This window comes from Leptonychotes weddellii, chromosome X (assembly GCF_054177405.1).
Source record: "Leptonychotes weddellii isolate Sample4059 chromosome X, ASM5417740v2, whole genome shotgun sequence".
Taxonomy (NCBI): Eukaryota; Metazoa; Chordata; class Mammalia; order Carnivora; family Phocidae; genus Leptonychotes; species Leptonychotes weddellii.
The window spans coordinates 28,727,872-28,749,785 of NC_138385.1; the positions used below are offsets into that span (position 1 = coordinate 28,727,872).

At 41.7% G+C, this 21,914-nt stretch overlaps 1 pseudogene; it reads right to left on the reverse strand.

Moving 5' to 3' along the window:
* Nucleotides 1-15,369: 15,369 nt before the first annotated feature.
* LOC102747236 (SH2 domain-containing protein 3A pseudogene) lies at nucleotides 15,370-17,110 on the reverse strand (annotated as a pseudogene).
* Nucleotides 17,111-21,914: the final 4,804 nt, after the last annotated feature.

Below are 21,914 nucleotides of genomic sequence, written 5' to 3' on the forward strand. Positions count from 1 at the left end.
CGCCTGGGTGGCTCAGTTGGTTAAGCGACTGCCTTCGGCTCAGGTCATGATCCTGGAGTCCCTGGATCGAGTCCCGCATCGGGCTCCCTGCTCGGCAGGGAGCCTGCTTCTCCCTCTGACCCTCCCCCCTCTCATGTGCTCTCTGTCTCTCTCATTCTCTCTGTCTCAAATAAATAAATAAAATCTTAAAAAAAAAAAAGATAGATAGGGCGGGGTGCCTGGGTGGCTCAGTCAGTTGAGCGTCTGTCATCGGCTTGGGTCATCGTCTCAGGGTCCTGGATTCAAGCCCTGCGTCAGGCTCCCTGCTCAGCAGGGAGTCTGCTTCTCCCTCTGCCCCTCACCCTGCTCAAATACGTGCACGTGCACTCTCTTTCAAATAAATAAGTAAAATCTTTAAAAAAAATAAGAAGAAATAAATAAATAAAATCTTTAAGGAAAAAAGATAGATGGAGAGGCTGGCTGGCTCAGTTGGTAGAGCATGTGACTCTTGATTTGGGGATGTAGGTTCAAGTCCCATGTTAGGTATAGAGATTACTTAAAAATAAAAATTAGAAAATTAAAAAAAGAAAGAAAGAGGTGGAATGTAAACAATCATGCTCAAGAGTACATCTGACCCCAGAGAGAGTTCCAGGAGTTTCTTTGCTATTTGGAGGACACTCTAAGGTTAGTTTACTTGTAATCTAGTTGCCCTTTAAACTGCAGCTTTTTTTCTGTGCCCTAGAACATGTGAATTTGCACATGGATCCCTCAGTGCTATCATTCCCCACTACAGTTCACAGCATCTGGAGAGAGATTTTTGTGTTACTGTGTTTCCATCTATCCTGCCATTCTTTGTGTGGTCCCTATATCCCTTGTTGTGCAGAAGCTATTCAACCAACCCTCAGTTCTTCTTCAGAAGGAATTGTTCTATATGTAGGTATGGATTTGGTGTGTTTGTGGGACGAAGTGTGTTCAGGATCTTCCTTTGCTGCCATCTTGCACCTTTCCCCTACCAAGATTTTTTTCCCATAAGCTTTCTCTGATTTTCTTTTTATTTTTTTTATTTATTTGAGAGAGAGAGAGGGGGCATGAGCAGGGGGAGCGATAGAGGGAGAGGGAGAAGCAGACTCCCCACTGAGCAGGGAGCCCGATGTGGGACTCGATCCCAGAACCCTGGGATCATGACTGGAGCCGAAGGCAGACTCTTAACTGAATGAGCCACCCAGGCGCCACTGAATTTTTTTTTTTTTTAAGATTTTATTTATTCATTTGATAGAAAGAGAGAGAGCACAAGCAGGGGGAGAAGCAGAGGGAGAGGGAGAAGCAGGCTCCCCACGGAGCAGGGAACCCAATGCGGGACTTGATCCCCGGACCCTGGGGTCATGACCTGAGCCGAGGTGCCCTGAATTTCTTTTTTTAAAATCTATTTTAAATAAATAAATAAGTAAGTAAGTAAATAAATAAATAAATAAATACACATACACACATATAGGTAATCACTACACCCAATGTGGGGTTTAAACTCACAACCCTGAGATCAAGAATAGGATGCCCTACTGACTGAGCCAACCAGGCGCCCCTCTATGAATTTCTTTTTTACATTCGGATTTTGTCCTGTTTTTACTCTTTCCCATTCTGAAATAGCCAGCTTCGGTTTAGGACAAAATTAATTTCTTTTCCTTCAACAAAATGCATCTCCATTCCTTATGCTTTTTCTTACTGAAAATATAGATTCTACTTTCCTTGCACACAGAGATGTTTCCCTTATAATTTCTAGTAGCTTTAATTACTCTAATTATATTAGAATTTTTAATCTTTATAAACTTTATTTTCTACTGAAAATTAAGAAGTGAACAATTGTGGACTGTCTCTTACGCTAGCATTCTGTGGCTTGGCAAATATAGAAATACTTTTGCAGTTTTCCAAAACATATGCTTTCTCATAGTAAAGTTTTCAGTATGACACAAGACATGTTTATTAACGGACCCAAATATCATTAGTTCCTTTGTAAAAGCAGCCAAACGTGGATAAACCTATTTTTAGTAATGTTTCAGTATTTTATTTTATTTGGAGATGATCTAGATATTCAATAAACTTGCCTTAATTCATCATTTAACTTAACTTACCAAAACTAAGTTTTTGGGTAACCAAAAGGTTTTGGAAACTATTTGTTTGAAAATTCACCTAGAAACTCTTATCCCATTTACATCTATGTAAAGCATTTGTTCTTAAAATTATGTTTAGATTACTTATGAAAACTGTATTAGACATTAGACAAAGTTACGCATTATCCCACGTTATTTTTCTGGCTGACTAATTTTGTAACACAGAAAACATTTACTTTATAGATTAGTAAACCCAAGTAGAATAAAAGTTGTATGTCTATATTACATTCATTCTACGTTGATAACTGCACAGACATGTCTATTTTTTTCTAAAGATTTTATTTATTTTTAAGTAATCTCCACACCCAGTGTGAGGCTTGAACTCACAACCCCAAAATCAAGAGTCACACGCTCCACCAACTGAGCCAGCCAGGTGCCCCTGGACATGTCTATTTTTTTTTTTTTTAAGATTTTATTTGTTAATTTGAGACAGAGAGTGAGCAAGAGTGAGAGCATGAGTGGGGTGGGGGGGGCGGGTACAGAGGGAGAGGGAGAAGCAGACTCCCCACTGAGCAGGGAGCCAGACACAGGGCTCAATTCCAGGACTCCAGGATCATGACCTGAGCCGAAGGCAGATGCTCAACCGACTGAGACACCCAGGTGCCTCGGCATGTCTATTTTAATTAAACCAACAAATTTAAACTAGCTTTTATTCACTGAAGATTATCTTAGAACATATGAACTTGAAACAAAAAAAAAGACCAAAAACATTTGGGTTAGTTTTCCTATTTTTAAGAGCTCTAGGAATCCTTCCACAAAGGCTTTAGAAGATTCCACTCCCCACCCCCTGCCTGGGTATATAGTTTTATTGTAGTTTAGGGGAGAGGGCCTAAAAAAATTCCTATCAGATTTTGAATATCAGCTTGCAATTTAGCCAACTGCTAAAAAAAAATCTCTTTATATAGCTCATCAGTTTTCAGCTGAGACGAACAGTAAATATTTCTGGCAGTATTTAACAACCCCTTGGATTCAAGAGACATTTAGAAAGAGCACGCAAAAGATATTTTGTTTTCCTTTCTCTATTGAGATTTGGGAGAGTCAAGTCTGATAAGAATTCTCACCCTTAGCCAGCTTTAGTTAGCTTCCCCAGGATCCCATCTATAAGCTCCAAGTAGGGTTTAAAGTAGAGTGAAGCTCCAGTATCTACTAGAATTCACCAAGGTTTTTCATTCATTTTTAGTTTTCCCTTATTTTGTTTAAGGGAGTTATGTAGCATTTTACTAGAAAATGTCTCAGAGTTTCATCAACTCTGGGAGGGGCCCATATGAGGTCCCTTCTTGGAGCATAGATTTGGGATTGTCTGTAAGGCCACTAATTTGGTGGATTTTGTTTATAGTCTTGTCCCAAAGTCCTTTCCCAAAGAGCAAAGTGCTTAGTGCTCATAATGCTTGGTCAGACCAGTGGCCTCTCATCCTAGTTTCTGCCATTTTATCAATCTATTAATCTTAGGAGGTATTACATTTACAAAAATTTTTGAGGGTTTTCTGTGGGTTTTGGAAATTTTTAAATATGGCCCTTGGTTTGGCCTTTGACCAAGGAGTAAAAGATAGTTGAACAGGATCTGTAGCCTTAGGTGGTCTTACTGTAAAAGGTAAAACTGTTTAATAGCCTTTTCAAAGTGAAAAAAGCTATTGAGACAGAGGATTACTTGAGTAAGTACTCAGATAAAGGAAGATAGAGGGAAGTGGTAGGGGTTATATCAGTCTTATGGTCTATTATTTTAGGTACCTATTATATTTTTAATTTTTCATTAGCCTTTCACAACAGAACTTTCATTATAGGTATTTTGGAATTTTGAAGCACTTTGGAGGTTTCTGTATGCCAATTAAAATAGGTTTCGCATTCCATTTGTTTGACTTGGAAACCCATGCTTTTAAGTGCACTTTTAAAAACGAACTTACCTAATTCGAACATTCCTCAAAATGGCCATTGTAATTCTCTTAAAGGCTGGCAGCAGTTAGGTAGGAACCTAGCTACAAGTAGAATTTAACCTACATTTTGGTCTGGTCATATCTAGCCACAAATGGGGTATAGCCCACATTTCTGTCTAGCCGTATTTTAGAGCCTTCAACTGCACAGTTACCAAGCCCAGTTCTCAGGACACAAAAGCTTAGCATAATTTTGCCTTTTTTCTTTTTTTTTTTAAGATTTTATTTATTTCTTTGACAGAGAGAGCACAAGCAGGGAGAGCAGGAGGCAGAGGGAGAGGGAGAAGCAGGCTCCCCGCGGAGCAGAAGCCCAACACAAAGCTTGATCCCAGGACCCTGGGATCATGACCAGAGTCGAAGGCAGATGCTTAACCAACTGAGCCACCCAGGTGCCCCATTTTGCCATTTTTGTAGATATCTATAGCTTCTGGAACCATAGCTCTTGGATATATTTTATGTCTAAGAACTATGCTCATGGCCTTCGGGAGGCATGCTGGAAGGTGGTGTACTTAACTCTTTTAGCAATCTCATTTTTTTGACTAAGCTTTTGGGTCTCTTGGAGCCCAACTAACACCCAAGAGGGATGTGCCACTGGGTTGGGGATTTTATGGTATTTTACAATGTACCTTGTTGTACGGAAATTCTTTTGAGGTTGGCAGGTGACCTAGTGTCCATCTAACCTGTTTTGTAATCAACTTATCCTAACATAGGAGTCTTCAAGCTAGGTGGCACACAAGTACTCTGTCAGCTTCTAAGTGCTCCACCCAGGTTCACCAATTTTGTGGCTTTTTTTTTTTTCTTTGCCTCCAAGATTCCCATTAGCAATAGCCTTTACTTAAAAAAAAAAAAAATGTTATTCACCTTAGGCCTCTCACTGGACCTTGTCCAGTTTAAATTAAACCCAGTCTGGATCCAAATCCATTCTGGTTTTTAAGTTGGACCGAGTCTGATTCTGGACTAAATCCAAGTTTTACAAAGGGCCCAGTTCAACTCAGGATCCAATCTGGTAACCATCATCAGTTCCCAGCATGAAATTTGGGAGAGTGGGGAGAGAGAATTCAGGGAGGGATTCCAATCAAATGAGGAACTGTGGAAAGTCACTTAGATTGGGAGCTCCATGCAAAGAGAGATGAGCTCAGAACTTAGAGGAACTTACCCATGGCCCTCAGAAATAGCAAGAAAGAGTACTCAAAAGGGTTTTTGGGTACCATACCCGTGATTCTCATTGTCCCTGAAGCTGTTGGAAGTCTCCTTCAGCCCTGCACTGCCACCAAATCTGTTAAACAACAAAATTCAATTAAGTAAATTAAAAGATACAATTGGCTTTATTCAACAACTCATGAATCAGGCAGTATCCCATCTAGCAAAGAGAAAGGAGCTCTGAAGAGCTGTAGAAAAAGAAAGGTTTCTAAAGGCAGAAAGGGGAAAAGAAATGGAAGTTATCAGCAAAGAGTGCATTGTTTCAGGCAAGGTTGCCTTCCAAAGAGTGATAGAAAGGTTCTATCAGGCAGATTTATTCACTAGCCACTGACCAAGTAATTCCAGATTGATTGGTTAAAGGTTACATTTCCAGGGACCCCTGGGTGGCTCAGTTGGTTAAGTGTCTGCCTTCAGTTTGGGCCATGTTCCCAGGGTCCTGGGATGGAGTCCCAAATTGGGCTCCTTGCTCAGCAGGGAGCCTGCTTCTCCCTCTGCCTGCCGCTCCTCCTGCTTGTGCTCTCTCGCTCGCTCTCTCTGAGGAAAAAAAAAAAAATTACATTCCCAGGAGAAGCTGAAACTGCAATTAGATTAAGTATTAAGTTTTGGTTTGCTGACATGGGGCTCAGCATCAGTGACTCTGTTTTGGATTGGTTATCTTGTAGCCAGGACACAGGGGTGCAAGAGCACCTGGCTTTGGGGACCCTAAACAGATTGACTTTGGCCACTTACCACTGACAAAATCCAGAGGCAGAGAGACAAGTGGTGGTGAAGCAAGAAAGGCATTTATTTCAGAGAGGCCAACACTGGGAAGATAGTGGACTAATCTCTCAAAGACTGTCTCCTAAGTGCTGAAAATACTTCTAGGTTTATATAAAGAAAATGTGGGACAAAGGTTGGTGGGTACATGCAGGTGGGCAGTAAAGGTCAGGTCAGTCGTTGTATTGGGGTCAATCATGGCTGGGGTCTTGCTGTCTCAGGGCAGTCCTTATTGCTTGAGGGGGTAGTTCTGCTTCCCATCATGGGATGCTTTGCCCGCCGGGTCTTTTGTGTAAGTTAGAGATAATCCAGAAAGAAGAACTTAAATCAATTAGAAGTTTGAGGATGAAATGGCGGTAGTCCTCTGTCAATCCCTTTTTAACACTAGATTATATCTTTTTTTTTTTTAAGGTTTTATTTATTTATTTGACAGAGAGAGAGAGCATAAGCAGGGGAGCGACAGGCAGAGGGAGAGGGAGAAGCAGGCTCCCTGCTGAGCAGGGAGCCCCAATGTGGGGCTCCATCCCAGGACCCTGAGATCATGACCTGAGCTGAAGGCAGATGCTTAACCGACTGAGCCACCCAGGCACCCCTAGATTATAGCTTTTTGAACAGAGTGTAATTTATTGTTTCGTAGGTAATTAGTTGATCCTTGAGTAAATGAATTTATGTTCCAGAAATATTTAAGGCAAACTTAAGTTTCTTCTTTTTGAAAAAAAACAAAGTTTAAAAATTGTTCATTTAGGGGCACCTGGCTGGCTCAGTTGGTAGAGCATGAGACTCTTGATCTCAGGGTTGTGAGTTCAAGCCCCACGTTGAGTGTAGAAATTACTTAAAAAAATAAAATCTTAAAAAAAATTGTTCATTTAAATTATCAGTTTCATTCATATATTTGTACACAATTTGGAAAACACAAAAAAGGAAAGAAAAGAAAAATAATCAAATATTAAAAAATCACTCTAAACATTTTGTATATTTCCTTCTAGCTTTATTTTCTGTGTAATAATTTTTATGAATTTAAATGTTTTATGTAGTTAAAAGGGTGGTTAAAAATATACATACATACATACATATGTGTGTGTGTGTACTATATGTACATATATATGTATATATAGTGTAGGGGCCAAGGGGCAGGCCAACCAAAAATGTGGTACTTTGGTATGAAGATTATTCTGAGTTAAAAGCAATCAAAAGCCAGCAGATTAAGGAAAAGCTCTTTACCACCCCCTCAACTGACTAAATTTACATTGGAAAGGAGAGCCTGTACCAGGAAGGGAGCTATTAAAAGAGATTCCTCTTTACTTAAGACACTTATTTGCATAAAGGAGCACCCTTTGTTTTCCAAACATCTTCTCTCACCTTCCTACTAAGGTCTTCTTCCCCTTTCTATCTCCAGACCCCTACCCCTCACTTCAGCTCAGGATGTCATATAAATCTCATATTGCCTGACTATCTTTGGAATTTCATGTTTGTATGGATTTCCTGTACTTACAAAACAAAATTTGATTTTTTCCTGTTAATCTGTTTCATGTCAGTTTAATTCTTACTCCAGGTACAAGGACCTTGAAGGACAGAGAAAATTTTTCCTCCCTGACAATAGGTATATCTCTCTATATAATATATATAGTTATTTTTATATATATATAATATATATATATAATTATTAGGTGCATATGATTATTATATAGTTACATGTACAATTATTATATATCTTTATTATATTTTATCATGTACATATGTTTCAAATATAAGATTTCTGAGAAGACTTTCTCTTTTAAAATTTATTTTTTTTAAGTAAGCTCTATGCCCAGTGTAGCCTTGAACTCACAACCCTGAGATCAAGAGTTGCATGCTCGGGGCGCCTGGGTGGCTCAGTTGTTAAGCGTCTGCCTTCGGCTCAGGTCATGATCCCAGGGTCCTGGAATCGAGCCCCGCATCGGGCTCCCTGCTTGGCAGGAAGCCTGCTTCTCCCTCTCCCACTCCCCCGCTTGTGTTCCTGCTCTCGCTAACTCTCTCTCTGTCAATTAAGTAAATAAAATCTTTAAAAAAAAAAAAAAAGAGTTGCATGCTCTACTGACTGAACCAGCCAGGCGCCCCTCTGAGACTTTTGTTAAAGGTTAATATTTCTAACATGATTACTAATTATATTGTTAGACTATTTTAAAAACACTTTCTTTTAAGTACTCTTTTTTGCTGTGTAAGAGGTAGCCAAATACATTTCCAAGTATTTAGCAGTATGAGTATACAATCATATTAAGGAGCGGATTAATTAACTTTTAAAAAAAATAATAGAATTTTTACAGTAAACTCCGAACTTTTATTGAAGCTTGTGTTCACATTTTTCAAGATTACTCCATGAGTATTTTCCTAGAAAGTAAATAATCTGTTATTTCCTGCTATGCTAGGTTATAAGCCAGGTTAATGGAAGATTGCAAATAGAATAGAAATAATTGAGGAAAACATATAATACCCTATTGTTTGTTTGTTTGTTTCTGTTCCAGTTTCTTTTTCTAACATCCCACGAAAGCATTAATGGTGGGGAAATTTAAACTCTGAAATACAAGAGACAGACTAGACACCTGGGTGGCTCAGTTGGTTAAACGTCTGCCTTTGACTCAGGTCATCCCAAGGTCAGGCTCCTTGCTCAGCAGGGAGCCTGCTTCTCCCTCTGCTTGCCGCTCCCCCTGCTTGTGTTCTTTCTCTATTTCTCTGACAAATACATAAAATATTTTAAAAAATAAAAAAATAAAATAATAAAATAAAATACAAGAGAAATGAAATAATTTATATATAAGTGTTGTAAATATGTACAAGTAAAAGTTACAAAGGTACAGAACTCACCCTTTGCAGCTATGCTAATTTTTTCACACAATAAAGTTGAATATAACATATACTGAAATTTGCAAAGGAAATTGGGAAGGGGGATTTTATCCAAATTCAGCTTGACATTTTCAAATATCAGTTGCACTTTTTGGAACTGCCTTTGAGAATGTTGTGTATCACTATCTTGAAGTCAAAATATTAAGCATGGCAGGAATGTCTTTGAGGCTAAATACAAAACAAGGGATTCATTCATTCATTCATTTAACATTTACTGACTACTGTTATGTCCCTTGTACTTGAGTAGATTCTGTCGTGCAAAGATAGCTGAGACACAGTAGGGAGAGAGACAGGTACAAAATCGTAAAAATGATGGTGAATTGTGAAAAATGGTATTATGGTGTAAAGGTGTAAAGAAACATATGCTTGTAACAACAGAGCCCCCGAATACATGAAAACAAAGCCTGTCAAAATTGAAGTGAGAAATAGACAATTCAAAAATAATAGTTGGGAGACCAAGACCACACTTTCAATAATCAATATAATGTACACTTTAGATGAATTAATTGTAAGGTATGTGAATTATATCTTAACATACCTGGGTTTTTTTTTTTTTTAAGATATAGAAGGGCTTTGGTAATAAGGACTTCATATGGTAAATGGGCATCTAAAAATAACTCAGCTTTTCTGATTTCCTAAAGGAATATTATCACACACATTTTAAAAATGAAAAAGTATATATATGAGAGAAGTGTATTACATATAATTGTTTAAAACCATCCCTTCTATCACCCAATGATATCTAATTTTTTTTAGCACTTGCTAACATTTAACATTCCATGCACATATTATATTTTTGTTGTAAAATAGATAATGCTGGGGCACTTGGATGGCTCAGTCGGTTAAGGATCTGCCTTCGGCTCAGATCATGATCCCAGGGTCAGGCTCCAGCCCCGAGTTGGGCTTCCTGCTTCCTGGGGAGCCTGCTTCTCCCTCTCCCTCTGCTGCTCCCCCTGCTTGTGCTCTCTCTCTCTCTCTAATAAATAAAATCTTTTAAAAAATAAATTAATAAAAAATAAAATAGATAATGTTTTAAAGTAGCATTGAATATATAATTCACATCCTTTCTAAATCTAAACATCTATAATTTCTTAATCTATTAAATATTCTTTTATTTTTTTTAAAGATTTTATTTATTCATTTGAGAGAGAGAATGAGAGACAGAGAGCATGAGAGGGAGGAGGGTCAGAGGGAGAAGCAGACTCCCCGCCAAGCAGGGAGCCCGATGCGGGACTCGATCCCAGGACTCCAGGATCATGACCTGAGCCGAAGGCAGTCGCCCAACCAACTGAGCCACCCAGGCGCCCTATTAAATATTCTTTTAAAGCTGTATAGTATTTCATTGTATATCATAACTTATTTAGTCATTCCTCTTTTATGGGTCATTTAGGTTCATTCCAATTTTATGCTACAGGAGATGTAATGCTGTGATGAAAACAGGTATGCAAAATTTTTTTGTAGTTCTAAAAATTGGGACAACTAGCTCAAGAGATATACAATATTGTTAAAGTCTTCGGAATACTTTTACCAAAATATACTTAGAGTAAGAATTTAAAAAAAGGGGGTGCCTGTGTGGCTCAGTTGGTTAAGCGTCTGCCTTTGGCTTAGGTCATGATCCCGGGGTCCTGGGATTGAGCCCCGCATTGGGCTCCCTGCTCAGCGGGAAGCCTGCTTCTCCTTCTCCCTCTGTCTGCCACTCCCCCTGCTTGTGTGCTCTCTCTTTCTCTCTCTCTCTGTGTCAATAAATAAATAAAATATTTTAAAAAAAAGAATTAAAAAAAGATTTATTTATTTGAGAGAGAGAACATGAGTGAGCATGAGTGGGGGGGGCAGAGGGAGAAGCAGAGAGAATCTCAACTAAGCACTCCCCCTCCCCCCACAGTTGGAGCAGGACCATGGGACCTGACCCTAAATCAAGTCAACCCCTTAACTGACTGAGCCACACAGGCGCCCCATGAGTAAGAATTTTACAACAAATTTCTGTCAACATGACAGACAAAGCTGAAATAATATTTGCATAAAAATAATATTTTATTTTTGAAGTACCTGGCTGGCTCATTCGGTAAAGCATGGGACTCTTGATCTCAGGGCTGTGAGCTCAAGCACCACATTGGGCATGGGGCCTACTTAAAAAAAAAAAAAAGAAAAAAATCATATTTTATCTTTTAATTGCTATTGAGGCTGATTTTTTAGTTCATGTCTACTGCTTATTTGCTACTTCTTTGCAAAGTACATTTCATGTGCCATGCCTGTTTTTCAATGGGGATATTTATAATTTTTTGACTGAGGAGCTCTCTAAATGTTATGGATATTGACATTTGGTCTATCATATTACTGGAGTCCTTTTATATTCATTTAATTGTCTCTAAAACGCTGGAAACTAATATGTTACGTTTGCTATTCCTTATCCACTTCCTTCAGTATTCCCTTCTTACATAAACACCAGTTTATCTGTGAAGTGGTGAAAAGATGAATAATCTGTGATTTTTCTGATACACATTAGAAATTATTTGGATTTGAACTAATTTTTACCCTTATTACATAGACTTTATACAATACCCAAATTGAAAATCACAACTGTTCTCCTACCAAATCATGAGATCTTTATCAATTTTACCTTGTTTACCTTTTTTTTTTTTAAGATTTTATTTATTCATTTGACTGAGAGAGAGCACAAGCTGGGGGAGTGGCAGGCAGGGGGAGGGGGAGAAGCAGACCCCCCACAGATCAGGGAGAGTCCGATGTGGTACTTGATAGCAGGACCCCGGGATCATGACCTGAACCGAAGGCAGTCGCTTAACCAACTGAGGCACACAGGCACCCTGTTTACCTTCTAAAAAGGCAATATTATTCTGTTTATATGTTTTCAGGGAATATACTCATCAATTTAAATGTGCAATGCCTTTCTTCTTAAGTAGAATAATTGTTTAAAGATTGACATAATGGCATATTCTTTATATAGAAAAACAATAAGATTTTAGAGATCATCTTATGTTTCACTTTTTTAATAAAAGAGAAGGTTGTAAAAACATTAATTGATTTAGAAATGTAAACTAGTAAAAAATATTTAACATAAAATTTACCATCTTAATCATTTTTAAGTACACAGTTCAGTAGTGTTAAGTATATTCACATTGTTGTGCAAAAAAATCTCCATCTCCGTGTAAGTTTTTCACATTGGAAATCTGAAACACTATGCCTATGTAAAGACTCCTCTTTTCCCTCTCCCCTTCCATGGTTATCACCATTCCACTTTCTGTCTCTATGAATTTGACTCATATAAGTGGAATCACACAGTATTTGTCTTTTTGTGATTGGTTTATTTCCCTTAGTATAATGTCCTTACGTTTCATCCATGTTGTAGCATGTGGCTGGATTTCCTTTCTATTTAAGACAGAATGATATTCCATTGCATGTACATACTACATTTTTAAAATCCATTTATCCATTGACTGAGATTTGGGTTGCTTTCACCTCTTGGCTCTTACAAATCATGCTGCTAGGAACATGGGCATGCAAATATTTCTTTGAGACATCATTTTTAATTCTTTTGGATATATACCCAGAAGTAGGATTGCTAGTTCATATGGTCGTTCTATTTCTAATTCTTTGCAGAAACTCCATTGTTTTCCACAGCAATTGCACATTTCCTGCCAATGGTGCGTAAAGTTTCTAATTTCTCCACAACCTTACCAATACCTGTTCTTTTTTATAATAGTAGCAATCCTAATGGGTGTGAGATGATATCTCATTGTGGTTTTGATTTGCATTTCTTTGAGGATTAGTGATGTCGAGCATTTTCTGTGCTTCTTGGCCATTTGTTAATCAGCCCCTTTATTTTTATTTTTACTTTTTTTAAGGGTTTATTTATTTATTTGTTAGAGAATGAGCACAAGCAGGGGGAGCTGCAGGCAGAGGGAGAAGCAGACTCCCTGCTGAGCAGGGAGCCTGATGCAGGACTCAAGCCCAGAAGCCTGGGACTGAGACCTGAGCCAAAGGCAGACACCCAACCGACTGAGCCACCCAGGTGTCCTAGAATTATTTTACATTAATGACTTTGGCAAAAGAATTATTAACGGCATTGTTTTTTTTATACTGGTATGTAATAGAACTGCAAGATTCTTTTTTTTTTTTTTAAGATTTTTTATTTATTTATTTGACAGAGAGAGACCTAGCGAGAGCAGGAACACAAGCAGGGGGAGCGGGAGAGGGAGAAGCAGGCTTCCCACCGAGCAGGGACCCCAATGCGGGACTCGATCCCAGGACTCTGGGATCATGATCTGAGCTGAAGGCAGACGCCCAACGACTGAGCCACCCAGGCGCCCGAACTGCAAGATTCTTTACTGCTATGCAGCTTTCAGTAGTTCATTTAAAGATGGAGTATTTTTTGCATATCTAATTTTAAAATTTATTTATTTTTAAAGATTTTATTTATTTATTTAACAGAGAGAGACACAGTGAGAGAGGGAACACAAGCAGGGGGAGTGCGAGAAGCAGGCTTCCCACGGAGCAGGGAGCCTGATGTGGGGCTCAATCCCAGGACCCCGGGATCACGACCCAAGCAGAAGGCTGAGCCACACAGGCACCCCTAAAATTTATTTTGTTTAACTGTAAAAATTTTTATTGTTATCTGATATAAATCCTTTACAAGTGAGCCATCTTTCACACTAGAAAATACATGTAAAATATATGGCATATTGTCTAGCATATAAAAGAAATGCAATAAAAAGTATTTCCTGGGGCACCTGCGTGGCTCAGTTGGTTGAGCTTCTGCCTTCAGCTCTGGTTGTGATTCCAGGCCAGCAAGCCTGGAATTTAAAAGAAAAAAAAAAGATTCTCTCTCTCCCTCTGCCCATCTCCCTCCGCCCAAGCCCGTGCTCGTGCTTTCTTGTGCTATCTCAAATAAATAAATTAAAAAACATTATTTCCGAAAAACAAACTGAGGGTTCTAGAGGGGAGGGGGGGTGGGAGGATGGGTTAGCCTGGTGATGGGTATTAAAGAGGGCACATTCTGCATGGAGCACTGGGTGTTATACACAAACAATGAATCATGGAACACTACATCTAAAACTAATGATGTATGGTGATTAACATAATAAAAATTTAAAAAAATAAAAAAATAAAAAAATTACTTCCTACTAATTAGTATTCAAACATTTCTATTATTCTTAGAAGATATTTAAAAATATAATTTACCAATGAATTTCTTCCATGGTTGAAAACTTAAAACAGTTAGAAAAAGAAAGATTCTCTCTTTTTTTTTTTTTAATGTTCACCACAGCTTTTACTGAGAAAAGGAAGTGTTGAGCACCTACTCTGGGCCAGGCATTCTCCACCCATGATATTTAAATACTGAGCTTTAATCCCCATGAGAACCCCTAGAAAGAACACAGCCTCACTTTTTTTTTTATGATTTATTTAGTTATTTGAGAGAGAGAGTGCGCACTCACGCACTCAGGCACTCGAGGGAAAGGAGGGGCAGAGGGAAAGAATCTCAAGTGGACTCCCTGCTGAGCGGGGAGCCCCAGGCAGGGCTGGGTCTCAGGACCCCGAGATCATGATCTCAGCCAAATCAAGAGACCCACGCTCAACTGACTGAGCCACCCAGGCGCTCCCACAGCCTTACTTTTATATTGAAGGTAGGCACAGAGAGGTTGAGCCATCTGCTAGAAGTCACAGAAACTGTTTTTTGTTTTTTGTTTTTCAATATTTTATTTATTTATTTGACAGAAAGATACACAGCAAGAGAGGGAACACAGGCAGGGGGAGTGGGAGAGGGAGAAGCAGGCTTCCCGCTGAGCAGGGAGCCCGATGCGGGGCTCGATTCCAGAACCCTGGGATCACGACCCAAGCAGAAGGCAGACGCCCAACACCTGAGCCACACAGGTGTCCCTAGAAGTCACACAGACTTTAAAAAAGCATTTGAACTCTGGCTTCTGAGTAAGAGATCTGTAAGTTCTCTTTTCTTTTTTTTTTTTTTAAAGATTTTATTTATTTATTTAATTGACAGGAGAGAGAGAGAGACAGCAAGAGCGGGAACAAGCAGGAGGAGTGGGAGGGGGAGAAGCAGGCCTCCCGCCGAACAGGGAGCCCAATGCGGAGCTCGATCCCAGGACCCTGAGATCATGACCTGAGCCGAAGGCAGACGTTCAACAACTGAGCCACCCAGGCGCCCCGAGTAAGTTCCCTTTTCATTAAAAGCCTTAGAGTCACCATTTGTAGGATACTTGTGTGGGGTGAGGGGGTGGGATAGGGCATCCAGAGCCTCCGGACACCTGGATCTTCTAGTGTGGGGGAGGAGGCTGTCCCTTATTACCCTATGATCCATGTACATTTTTAGGGAGCAGGATGGGTTTTTGCAAATCTGCCCCTCCATTTTGTGCGACAGAATGTGGGTTCCCCCCTCCCCGTGATTGGCTGTGTGGACGGCTCGGGGCGACTTCCTTGGTGTCAGCCGGGGGTTGCCAAAGCCTGGGTGTCCCAGTGTGAAAAAGGGGGCCTGTGCTTTCAATCATCCGGCTCCAGGCGCTGCGAAAGGACGCTGAGGCTGCGCTGGAACTTCTCAAGAGGTGCAGCCTGTGGCGCCCCCACGCCGCGGCTTCCGCAGAGCAGCCTCTCTCTCTCCGGAGCCTGGCTGCCGCCTCGTGAAACTCGGGCAAATGCAGGGCCATCTGACGTGCAGGGTGCTGGTTGTGCAGCAGCTGCTCGCTGGCCTCCTCTCGTGGCCCCCAGAGTTCCCCGCTCCCCAGCAGGAGCACCGTGGGGGCCACGTGTGGCAGTGCCACCTCGCCCGGGGCGCAGGGTCAGCCACCCTTGTTGAGCACCCACATCAGCAGCTTCACTTCCTGCTCGGAGGCCAGCGCAGCCTCTGTGCGCCTCCTTTGGAGCTGGCGCCACGTGCAATCCAGCTGGGACCCCTGGGACCTGAGCAGGGCGCCCTTGTCTGCGGCCAGTCCGGGCGGATCCCCTGCTGCCCCTGGCTGCGACGCCAGCACCAGCTCCACCATCCACCTCAGGGTGGCCCCGCGCTCCTCCAGCGGCGGCGCGCAGCCCAGCAAGGCCAGCGCCAGCACCTCGTGTCTCTGCAGAAGTTCCAACCTCAAGCAATGCCCATGGGGAAGTGTGAGCAGCTCCAGGCCAGAGGCGACCCCCTTGGCACCCCGCTGAGCCTTGGTTCCCTCCTAGAAGGACTGTAGTCCGGCAGCCCACTAATAATAGGTAGAGGGCGGTGCTCCCAGGATGGTGCGCGAGGAACAGGCCTTTGGCTTCTGGGGGCCGATTCTGGGGGCCCAGCAGGCAAGAGGGCTTGTTAGGGGGCCAGAAAGAGACCGCAGCCTGGGGTCTTGCAAAATTTCGGTTTTCTTTCTCCTCTTCCTCATCAACTTCCCACCATGGGGCCTCTGCTTCTGGGCCGCCATGGCCCGGGGGTGTTCCTTGGGCGCTGGGCGCACCGTTCGTTGGGAGGCATCCACATCATCCCGGAGCATCACTGAGGGTGTTCAAGGTGGCTTGGTGGGTGCCTTGGCATAAAGCTGCCCATCAGAGGCCCTGAGGCTGTTAGCAATGGACCCCGGCAGAGCTGGGGTTTTCAGCAATACGGGATCACTACCTGTTCGAGGGAGGGCACATGTGGGCACACCTGAGGCTCCTGGTCCAGACTGGTCTTCTCTTGACGGCCCCATGGGCTCCAAACCTCTGGGTTGACTGCCACTCCACTTCCTAGCCCTGGGCCACTCTATCCGAGCTGGGCTGTCTGGGAGGGAGTCCTCACTAAAGCTGCGTCAAATAGGTCCTTGCTGTATCACAGGCCTGGAGGCCACAGCCCCTATGGCCCGGGACAGCGGACGCTGCCTCGTCACATAGCTAAGAGCCAGGGAGGGCAGGCTTGGGAAACGCTCATCCTCCAGCTGAAAGAGGGCTGTGTGCTGGCCTGGTTGGGGATGCAGGGCCACATGGAGCCCCTCGAAGTATAGGGCTGAGCCCTGCCAGCAGCAGGAGATCACTGGGGGGCCCCCATGGGACCAGGGACAGGAACTAAAAAGTCCCCATCTTGCTGACAGGAGGCCGTGGTCCCAGGGTTGGCTGGCAAACTCCTCTCCATCCTGTGGCACCTGCATGGGGCTCTTGGGTGTAGAGGGTCCAGGGTTTGAACTCTGTGCTTTCAATAGTCCTTAGTCTTCCGCATCTGGGCTGGGACCCACTGAGCTGTCAAGAGGCTGCCCTCCCCCACCCCCACCAGCTCCATGTTAAGTGCAGAGTCTGCTTGAGAGTCTCTCCTTCTTCCTCTGCCCCTCCCCACCCTCTCTCAAATAAATAAATAAAATTTAAAAAAAATAATATTTTAATAAATGGGTGGTGACAGATGGTAACTATACTTATGATGGTATACATATCATAATGTGCATAATTGTCAAATCACTATGTTGTACTTCTGAAACTAATATAATATGTCAAGTATACTTCAATTAAAAAGTAAAAAAAATTTAAGTTTAATTTCTATTTTTTATTTATTTGTTAAAGTTTAAATTTTAGAGAATGATACTCCCTAGGGAGCTATTTATAAGTTGTTTTTCTTTTTCTCTTCTTTTTTTTTTTTTTAAAGATTTTATTTATTTATTTGACAGAGAGAGACACAGCGAGAGAGGGAACACAAGCCAGGGGAGTGGGAGAGGGAGAAGCAGGCTTCCTGCCGAGCAGGGAGCCCAATGTGGGGCTTGATTCCAGGGCCCTGGGATCATGACCTGAGCCAAGGGCAGACTCTTAACGACTGAGCCACCCAGGTGCCCCAGTATAAGTTGTTTGTCTTTATTTAAAAATTCATTAAAATCTTGAAGACAATTTAATAAAGTTACCATTATTTCGATCAGATGTGTTACTTTTATTATCTTCAATCTCAGGTTAGAAAAAATAATTTATTCAATTAATTCCTTTTGACATTACTCATTTTTATGAATGTAAAGGAGTGTTTACTTTTTTTTTTTTTTAAAGATTTTATTTATTTATTTGACAGAGACAGATACAGCGAGAGAGGGAACACAAGCAGGGGGAGTGGGAGAGGGAGAAGCAGGCTTCCCGCCGAGCAGAGAGCCCGATGCGGGGCTCGATCCCAGGACCCTGGGATCACGACCCGAGCCGAAGGCAGACGCTTAACGACTGAGCCACCCAGGCGCCCCAGGAGTGTTTACTTTTAAACTCTGGAATTCAAGTGACGTAAAGCATCAACTTGTCTTTAGATGTCATAATGGCTTTTATACTGAGACACTAAAAAAATATATCCCATGATAATAACTAGGTTATCACAACAGGAGAGTTTTTTTCTTTTTTTTTTTAAGATTTTATTTTTGTGAGAGAGAGAGAGCACACTTGCGCAAGTGGGGTTGGGGGGCAGAGGGAGAAGCAGGGAGCTGGATTCCAGACTGGATCCCAGGACCCTAGGATCACGACCTGAGCCGAAGGCAGAGGCTTAACTGACTAAGCCATCCAGGTGCCCTGAAGAATATGAAGCTTTCTTTTCTTTTTAAAGACTATTTATTTGAGAGAGAGAGAGAGAGCGCACACAGGCAGCACACAAATGCACGCATATGTGGGGAGGGGCAGAGGGAAAGGGAGAGAGTCTTAAGCAGAGTGCGCTGAGCTTGGAGCCTGACTCAGGGCTGGATCTCATGACCCTGAGATCAGGACCTGAGCCAAAATCAAGAGTCCAATGCTTAACCTACTGCACCACCCAGGTGCCCCAAGAGTATAAAACTTTCTTAGCATGTGACCTCAAAAATGCCCTTTGCTAGTGTAACTGAACTAAGGTTGACTTCACTCTTTGATGAGTCACAGATATTACACCAGGTGAGTTGTAGCACAAAGGAAACTTTATTTGCAGCAAATAAGGAGATCACAGGGAGTAACTTGCAAAGCTGTGACTTCCTAAGCAAGGGTGGATAGGTTCTTTTTATTTAGGGTTAGGATGAATTTTTTTTTTTTTAAAGATTTTATTTAGGGGCACCTGGGTGGCTCAGTCATTAAGCATCTGCCTTCGGCTCAGGTCATGATCCCACGGTCCTAGGATTGAGCCTTGCAACAGGCTCCCTGCTCAGCAGGAAGCCTGCTTCTCCCTCTCCCATTCCCCCTGCTTGTATTCCCTCTCTCGCTGTCTCTCTCTCTGTCAAGTAAATAAATAAAATCTTAAAAAAAAAGAAAATATTTTATATATTTATTTGAGACAGAGAGAGAGAGAATGAGCAGGGGGAAGGGGCAGAGGGAGAGGGAGACTCCCCATGGAACAGGGAACCCAATGTGGGGCTCAATCCCAGGATCATGACCCGAGCTGAAGGCAAATGCTTAACCAACCAAGCCACCCCAGGTGCCCCAGGATGAATATTTTTAAAAAAGTGATCCTGGGGGGCATCTGGCTGGCTCAGTTGGTAGAGCATGCAACTCTTGATCTTGGGGTCATAAGTTCAAGCCGCACATTGGGTGTAGAGCTTACCTGAAAAAAAGGATCCTCATCATCATATGTAGAGGTGGGCATAAGGTCATGCATGTACCTTAAGGAAACATGCCTATGCATACATTGCATGTTATGTAAATGAAGCGTGTGTTCCTCCTTGGGTGCAGATTTTAGTATTATAATGATGTAAAGGTAATTGTCAGTCGTTCTGATGAGGGAACAGAAGGCAAGCTGAGGACAAAGCAGAAGCTGACACCCCACGACGCGCCCCCCCCATGGGATATATGTGACATTCCTCAGGCACTCCTGGCTGCCCTAAAGCTAAGGAAAGGAAAAACAAATAGTTAAACTTACAGAGATCACAATCCTACAAGACATGAGTCTCCCTCAGTTTACCAGTCTTAGCAATCTATAAGAACAAAGCATTTCTTTTTTTTTTTAATCAGTTAATTTCTTTATTTTTTTTTTTTAAGAACAAAGCATTTCTATCAGTAACCTAGCTTCCAGAAGGAAATGTAGATACAATTAAATGTCCTTATAACCTGCAGCTATTGACAGATAGTGGGCAGAATGTAATGTTGAATGTATATATTTGAAGCGGGCAGAATGTAATGTTCCTCCAAGAAGCTCCCAACTATCCTAATGTCAGTGCCTTGTTAGAGGGAAAACAACCTTAACTTGACAATGGCCAGGCCTCTGGTATCCTGTGAATCTTCTTTAACATATGAAAATCCTTTTGAAACCTCCCTTTTCCTTCCCTCCCCCAACCCCATAGTATATAATCAGCCACCCCTCACAACCCCTGGGCAGCAGCTCTTTGTGCCCACAGTCCCTGTCCCCGTGCTTTAATAAGCCACCATTTTGCACCAAAGACCTCTCAAGAATACTCTTGGTTGTTGGCTCCGGATTCCACCCCACTGAACCTCACCTATATTTCAAAACCCTATCAGTTCTGGAAGTCACTCCATGGTCCATGTGTGCAGGCCAACCCTGGTTCAGTCCAACCCTGTTATTTTAGAGATCAAGACACCTAGCTCAAGTGAGGTTAGTTTTTCGTTTTGCAACACTCAGCTAGGAGTTGGCAGAGGAAAACTAGAGATTAGTTTTCTGAGTCACATTATATTGCCAATCAGGGAAACCATGGCAGAGGAAGGTGGTGGGATATTATATTTTTATTTTTTAATTGTCAAGACACACCTAGACACACCTAGAGCATCTTAAAATTTAGAAACTTAGTTAAGAAGTTTAAATTGGAGATAATTCTGCTACCATTTTGAAATACCTACCCTCAAATAAATGGGAGGTCGAAGGAAATGTATCCAAAAAATGAAATTGGGCAAACAATCAACTAAGCTTGTTGTTTTTCTTATCCCTTGTATTTTATTCTGCGACATTAAAAATATACTTTTCATAATTACCATTTGCTGGATCAATTCACAAAGTCCTGATAAGGTTTTCCACGAGCAACATGCTTCCCATGTTCTCATCTGTTTAAAGCTCTTATTATCTTTGCTTCTTTTCTCTTTCCACTACGTTGGACATGGTGCCTCTCCTCCCCCACCCCCAGCCTTTTTTTCTCATTAGGATTGCAGGTTCGTGAGTTCCATTATTTAAGCTCAGACAGAGAGAAGAGATGTAATTGAGGTCCTTCCTAGAGTAGAGCCCAGAAAAATGTGTGATTCCCTTTTTCTTTTGGACCCTCATCTTTCCCATGCAATGAATAAGAATAGTTTGTGGCAGACCCCCTTGTGCTCACACACTCTGATACACAGCTGGTGGATTGTTTAGCGCTCGGCATGTAGCCTGACCTGCACCAACAACCAGAGTTGGGGCCAGGCACATAGCTTCTGTCATAGCTGCATGCAGAAAATGCACAAAGCTGAGTTTGGAAAGTGAGAAAAAGGATAAAAATGTCTAAATATCAAATATTCAAACTCTTTTCAGTCAATCCACTTTATATGTGGAAAATCTTACATTCCCTTTATCTGCGTAAGGACAACTTCCAATGGATTAATCAGAGTATTTTACTGTCTTGCAGTTGGAGTAAAAAATGAAACATCACAATAAACCTGTTATCAGAGATTTTTATTTCCATTTGTTAACAACGCAGGTAGAAAAACACACAAATTCGCCTTCTGTATCTAGACTACTGGAGAGCGATTGTTGTTCAAAATGATAATCCAAAAATGTACCTTATGTTCAAACATGGAAAAAGCTCTTTTTGCTTTTTATTAATATAATTCAACTGAATTTGGTTTTACTAATTCAACAAAGAGAAGCAATAGTCTTTAGAGTATTTTTATTCAGCAAAAACTTGAACAAAAATAAATTTAGCTGCATTTTTATCAGAAAATTGGTTTGGTCACGGGGCGCCTGGGTGGCTCAGTCGTTAAGCGTCTGCCTTCGGCTCAGGTCATGATCCCAGGGTCCTGGGATCGAGCCCCGCATCGGGCTCTCTGCTTGGCGGGAAGCCTGCTTCTGCCTCTTCCATTCCCCCCTGCTTGTGTTCCCTCTCTCGCTGTCTCTCTCTCTCTCTGTCAAAATAAATAAATAAAATCTTTAAAA